The following is a 6,987-nucleotide window of genomic DNA, read 5'->3' as shown; positions in this document are numbered from 1 at the left end:
AGGGAGATAGAAATGAGTTAGTTCTTTTTCCCATTGAGTTAGAAGTGTTTTTATTTTTTATTTTAACTCCACTATAGTTAGCATGCAGTGTTATATTTGTTTCAGGTATACAATATAGTAATTCAACACTTCTATACACCTCCCAGTATTCATCATGACAAATGCACTCCTAAATCCCCATCCCCTATTTCCCCCATCCCCTTACCCACCACCCCTCTGGAAACCATCACTTTGTTTTCTATAGTTGACAGTCTGTTTCTTGGTTTGTCTCTCCCTCTCTCTCTTTTTTTCCTTTGGTCATTTGTTTTGTTTTTTAAATTCTACAAATGAGTGAAATAATATGGTAGTTGTCTTTTTCTGACCAACTTATTTCACTTAGCATTATATTCTCTAGCTCCATACATGTCTTTGCAAATGGCAAGATACCATTCTTTTCATGGCTGAATAATATTCCATTGCGTGTGTGTATATCACATCTAATTTATCCATTTAAACACTTGGGCTGCTTCCATATCTTGGCTATTGTAAATAATGCTGCTGTAAAGTTAGGGTTGCATATATCCCTTTGAATTAGCGTTTTTGCATTTTGGGGGTAAATACCTAATAATGCAATTACTGGATCATAGGGTAGTTCTATTTTTAACTTTTTGAGGAAACTCCCTACTGTTTTCCACAATGTACCAATTTGCATTCCCACCAACAGTGTAAGAGGTTCCTTTTTCTTTGCATCCTTATTAGCACTCGTTTCTTCTTTTTTGATTTTGACCATTCTGTCAGGTGTAAGATGATGTCTCACTGTAGTTTTGATTTGCATTTCCCTGATAATGAGTGATGTTGAGCATCTTTTCATGTGTCTGTTGGCCATCTAGATGTCTTCTTCAAGAAACTTGTGTTCATGTCTTCCGCCCATTTTTAAATTGGATTATTTGGCTTTTGGGTGCTGAGTTGTAAGTGTTCTTTATATATTTTGAATACTGACCCTTTATTGGATATGTCATTTACAAATATCTTCTCCCACTCAGTAGGTTGCCATTTAGTTTTGTTGATTATTTCCTTCACTGTGCAGAGGCTTTTTATTTTGTTGTAGTCCCAATAGTTTATTTTTGCATTTATTTCCCTTGCCTCGATAGACATACCTAGAAAAATGTTGCAATGGCCAATGTCAGAGTAATTACTGTCTGTGCTCTCTTCTAGGATTTTTATGGTTTCAAGTCTCACATTTAGGTCTTTAATCCATTTTGAATTTGTTTTCGTGTATTGTTTTTGTGAATGGTTTTGTGAATGAATTTATTTTCTGTATTATGTTTGGTATAGTTGTAAATGGTATTGTTTTCTTAATCTCTCTTTCTGATACTTCAAGAAATGAGTTTGTTTATGAATGTTGAATTTAAGGAACCATAGATGCAGTCAGAAATGGTTAGTACACAGTTGGTTAAATGGACTTCGAGTGAAGAAAAAAAAGTATGCTCTAGAGAATTAGTGTTTATCAATTAATCAGCTAAATATCAACTAAATAACTTATCAAGTTATGCAACTAAATGATAGTTGAAGCCATGACTTTACCCCTTAAAAGTTACCAAGTGTGCCAAGCACTTTGCATGTCTGAACTCATTTACTCTTCTTTATGAGCCTATAAAGTAGATGCTATTATTAGTCCCATCTTATAAATGAGACATCAGAGATGTTAAGTAACCTGTCACAAAACTCACACACATCTAGAAAGTGGCAAGACTCTTGTGGTGTGCTTCTAGTGTCCATGCTCCTTACCATTGTTCTTCTCAAAATGGATTATAGAGTAAGTAGAGAATAGGACTCTTTAGAATCAGAATCTTAGGGACCACTGGCATTTAAGGGATGACTAGAGAACACGAAGTAGTGGAAATACCATGGAGGACAAAGAAAGAGCATTTCAAGAAGAACGGAGGTGAGAGGAAGGTCCTTGGTGACAGCTGTCTTAGGGAAGCCATACATGCACACCCTGATATGGAAGTATGTAGAGCAAAGGGAAGACCAGCGAGACCAGAAGCAAGAGAGATCAGATCTCTAGTGTCCATTTTATTGAAGCTGGAGCAAATGGCATGGAATTCAAGAAAAGAGATGAGAGGCATATGGGCAATTGACTGCACATTTTCTTTGCATATTTATAAGTTACTTTCCTTTGATACTTACTAAAAAAGGCCTATGCCACAGATAGGGTTAATTTATGTGTATGACTTAACAGTGTAGAAATATGTGAATTTGAAGAGGAAAATGGAAACTATTAAGCCTTCACTCCATCTTAAGAGCTATCCATTTTGTTTACCCCCATGTCAATCATTCTAGACCAGAAGTATGGTGCCAACACAAATTGATTTTCCTGTAGATAGATTCTCTTTTCCTCTTTCATTTACTGTTATTTCCCTGTGTTTCTAATTCTTTTTTACTTCATTTATTGTGCTGCTCATTTTATTTCCTTTCATTTATTCCATAGCTGGTCTTTTATTTCCTTTCATTTATTCCATAGCTGGTCAGAATTGTTTTTTTTTTTTTTTTTTTTTTTTTTTTTTATTTATGTAGTCATACAGAGAGAGAGAGAGAGGCAGAGACATAGGCAGAGGGAGAAGCAGGCTCCATGCACCGGGAGCCTGACGTGGGATTCGATCCCGGTCTCCAGGATCGCGCCCTGGGCCAAAGGCAGGCGCCAAACCGCTGCGCCACCCAGGGATCCCTGGTCAGAATTGTTGATTCATTTTTATATTCAACATTATTAATATCCTAATATGCCTGCCACCATATTTCTTGCATGCCTGCTTCAAGTAGTGCACAGGAGCTCCAGATAGCAAAGTAACTATCTAATGCCTCTGGATCATGTTCCTAGCCACTATGAAAGATTTCTTTTAAAAGGCACATTTTGACCTTGGCTTCCCACTCCCTTTGTTGTGTCTCAAACATTTACTTATTACTATCTAGACTTCCCACCATTTATAGGGAGAATTACTGAGTGTTGTTAAATTTAAAAAACTTCTGCTGTTATTTATCCTGACATCCTTTCCATAGATTTGCCCATTTAAAAACCAGTAGAATTGCAAACCATGGCCTGCAATTGGAAAGGCTACCCTTGTGACTTTCAATTTGGGGCTCAAATGTGAAACCACTATTTGTTTCCTTATATATGGAGACTTAAGGCATCTTGTTTGTTTTTGTTTTCTCTCCTGATGGCCAGTTAGTTACTCAAATCTCGTCAAACCCTGGTTTATGTTGTGCTGGAGACCATCTCTCTGGGACAGTCTCTGGGGCCTCCTGTGGTCTCTGTAAACCTCTTTTGTGTGGTAGGTAAGAACATTTAAATATATTTTCTGGATTTCTAGAAAACATATTCTGCTATATTTTCATGTGATACTATATGTGTGTATGTGTGTGTGATTTATATAGGTATCACCCTTATGTCCAATCCAGTTTGTTACAAATTGAAAATTCCCACAAATTGGTGACAGTCAATTCATGAGCAGAGACATATTTGATATAGAATTTAAGCAATGTGTTAAAAGTGTTGCTATTAAATTTGAAAAGTGAGCTGATTAGTATTTTATAAACAAACAATAGCAACAACAAAATCCTTCTAATCAGTTGAAGTCTCAGGAGATGTCTTAGATAAAAATAATTTTAGGTATTAGATAGCTAAAGCATATGAAGAAAATGAACACACATAAGCTCTTCCTCTGATTTCTACCTGGGAGATCATGCATGAGCCGTGATTTAGAATCTGCTACTCTTCTGTTCTATAATTGACCTCGTTCTCTCATCTCCCTCAGGCTTAAATCCTTCTGGAGTCACTAAGGTTGTCAGTGTGGGGAGAAGCAGCAGCTGGTTTCAAGCTTCACACGTTCCTCCTATGAGAGAAGTAGGACCTGTTTTATGTGACTATCCATGACAAAACTAATTCTTAGTTTGTTGCAGTAATAATGAGTCACAGATAAAATTATCTTTTAAAATTCCTTTGAAATCAGTTAAAAAGAAACAATTAACCTGTTTTGTTAAATTAATTATTTTTGAACTCTATGAAAGAGTATTGTTTTTGATTAAAACTATTTAAAGTTTTCCTTAAAATCTCCTCTGAGGTTGGAACATTTGTGCTTGGCATGGTTTTTGCAACTGGGCTGAACAAGATAACCTCTATTACTCAAACTTAGCTTTCTGCCACTGAAGTAAAACTTATGAAAACAGACTCCACTGAGTAGTCTCAAGTGAGGCCCTTGAGGAGGCAGAAGAAGTACCAAGGAGCTGTTGTGTAAGCTGTTGAGCTGGTGCCACTACAACTACAGGAAGAGTGCTGCTTCTAAGAGGCATTCATAAGGGCATGCAATATCAAAAGGCTGATGTCCCTGGGAACGGCTGAGATTCCCACACAGGCAGCTGTGGCTATAATGGGGATTGGAGAGGGAGACTTCTTGCTCAGAAACTTTTAGTCAGAAAGCAAACTCAATACCTCTTTTCCCTGGGCATGGAGAGGGAGGCACCCTCTGGGAGTGCTGAACTTTTTCTCAGCATTTATACAGTAGAGCTTGTGAGCACCCTGAGTGATGTGATCTTTAAATATGATTGAAATAATGTTCAAAAGATGAACATCAGGAGAGAAGTGTATCAAGAACAACCATACACTTTTAGGAAGCCCAGGGAATATTTAGAATGAATGATAATGTTAACATGAAAACAAACTTGGGCAAGAAAAGAGGCCAAGAAGGAAAGGAACTTGAAAATAACCCCTTTCGTTTCCTAGCAGTCTAAAAGAGGCACTGAACTGACAGTAAATAGAATCATAGCCCAGATCCCAACAATAATTCTGTGGTTTGTTGGAAACAACCACCTTATTAAACCTAGAAAAATCAAAAGATTGAGTGTGCCAACGTGTGTTCTTTTGTAGAGTTATTGCCCTACACTTCCAACAGTTATCTCAGAGGTACAAGCATTTGGTTGGTTGGTAATGCTAACAATAATAGTAATGCTACTAGTAGTACTAATGTCATTGCCAAGTGTGCTAAACACTTTTTTATTGAATCTAAGCAACATTCTTTTATGAGGTAATTTTCCAGATGGGGAAAGTGAACCTCAAAAAAGATTAGGTAACTTGGCCAAGATCACACTGCTGAAAGTGAAAAGCAAGACAAAACTGTGCTCTTACTTTATTGCCCCAATAAGCAGCAAAAGGAGTAGAATGAGAGATTAGAGATTCTAATACTATTCTAAAAGATTTGATGTAATTTGATTGTGAATGAACCACACATAATCTCTGTGACTCCTAAGAGCCAGCATTCTCTTAACGTGTCTTCTCAATCTATTTTCTGTTAATACTTGCCTTAAAACAATTCTTCTTTGGACATTTATAGTCTTGAGTCAGCTAAATAGAGTTTCCTACAAAGTCAGATATGGAAAATTGCCAAAATGTCATTTCTTTGGATAGAATTTCTAAGTAATTATAGTAGTAGAAGTAAAATTATAATACCAGACATTCAGTAAATATTTGTTGAATGAATGAGTTAATAAATAAATTGAATGTACAAAATACTTGGGTAGAAGATAGATTTTTTAAAAAAATATTTTATTTATTTATTATGAGAGACACAAAGAGAGAGAGAGAGGCAGAGACACAGGCAGAGGGAGAAGCAATGCTCCATGCAGGGAGCCCCATGTGGGACTTGATCCAGGGACTCCAAGATCACGCCCTGGGCCAGAAGGCAGACGCTTAACCACTGAGCCACCCAGGGATCCCAGAAGGTAGATTTTTATACATTATTCACCATTCAGTAATTATTTGAGTGTCTATTATGTACTATGATTAATATTAGTGTCACTGAGGGCAAAGTTCAGCAGCTAGCCACCACTATTTATTCAAAGTCTTCTCCAAAGTGCAGGCTATTAAGTTCTACTATGCATCCTCTTTTCTCCCTATAAAACAGAGGGTTTAACTGGTGATTTTATTGTCCCTTCCATTTTTTTTTATGAATCTTAGTATCATTTTGATAAACTTTTAAATTTTATAATAGTTCTAGATATAGAGAATGCTAACAGTACAGAAATTTCCCATATACCCTACACCCTGTATTTTCTATTATTTAATAGTGTGGTGCATTTGTTACACTTAGTCAATATTGAAACATTATTATTAACTAAAATCCATACTTTCTTCATTTTCTCTTAGTTTTTACCTGATAATACTGTTCTAGGATCCCCTCCAGGACACCACATTACATTTACTTGTCTTGTCTCCTTAGGCTTCTCTTGGTGTGACTTTCCTTGTTTTTGATGATCTTGACAAGGTGTGTGTGTGTATGTTTTCCCAAATAATCTCTACACCCAACTTGGGCTCAAATTCACAACCCAGATATTAAAAGTTGCATGCTCTACCAACAGCCAGCCAGGTCCCCCTGATCTTGACAAGTTTGAGGAGTACTGATTATGTACGTTATAGAATGTGCCTCAATTGAGATTTGTCTAGTATTATTGTATGATTAAACTTGGGTTATATGTTTTTGTAAAGAAGACCACACAGTTAAAGTATCATTATCATCACACCATATGAAGGGTGCATACTGTGAATGTAACTTATCACTGTTAATAGTAACTTTGGTCACCTGGCTGAGGTAGTGTTTGCCAGGTTTCCCCACTGTAAAGTTATTCTTTTTCTCTCCCTCTCCATACTGTATTCTTTAGAAGGAAGTCCCTGCGCAGTCTACACTTGAGGAGTGGAGAGTTATGTTCTACCTCCTTGAGGAAAGAGTATCTAAATAATTTTTTTGGAATTCTTCTGTACATGAGATATTTATTTATTTATTTATTTATTTATTTATTTATTTATTTATATCAGCATGAACTCATGGACATTTATTTTATATTTTGGATTATAACCCAATATTACTTTTTAAAAGTTTTTTGTTGCTATAATTGTTCCAGCTTTGGCCATTGGTACCTCTGTCAGTTATATCCTGTGTCCTTTTGATATATATCCTCAAC

Source organism: Vulpes vulpes, chromosome 9 (assembly GCF_048418805.1).
Source record: "Vulpes vulpes isolate BD-2025 chromosome 9, VulVul3, whole genome shotgun sequence".
Classification (NCBI taxonomy): domain Eukaryota; kingdom Metazoa; phylum Chordata; class Mammalia; order Carnivora; family Canidae; genus Vulpes; species Vulpes vulpes.
The sequence above is the reverse complement of the archived record's forward strand: the minus strand, read 5'-3'. Positions refer to the sequence as shown.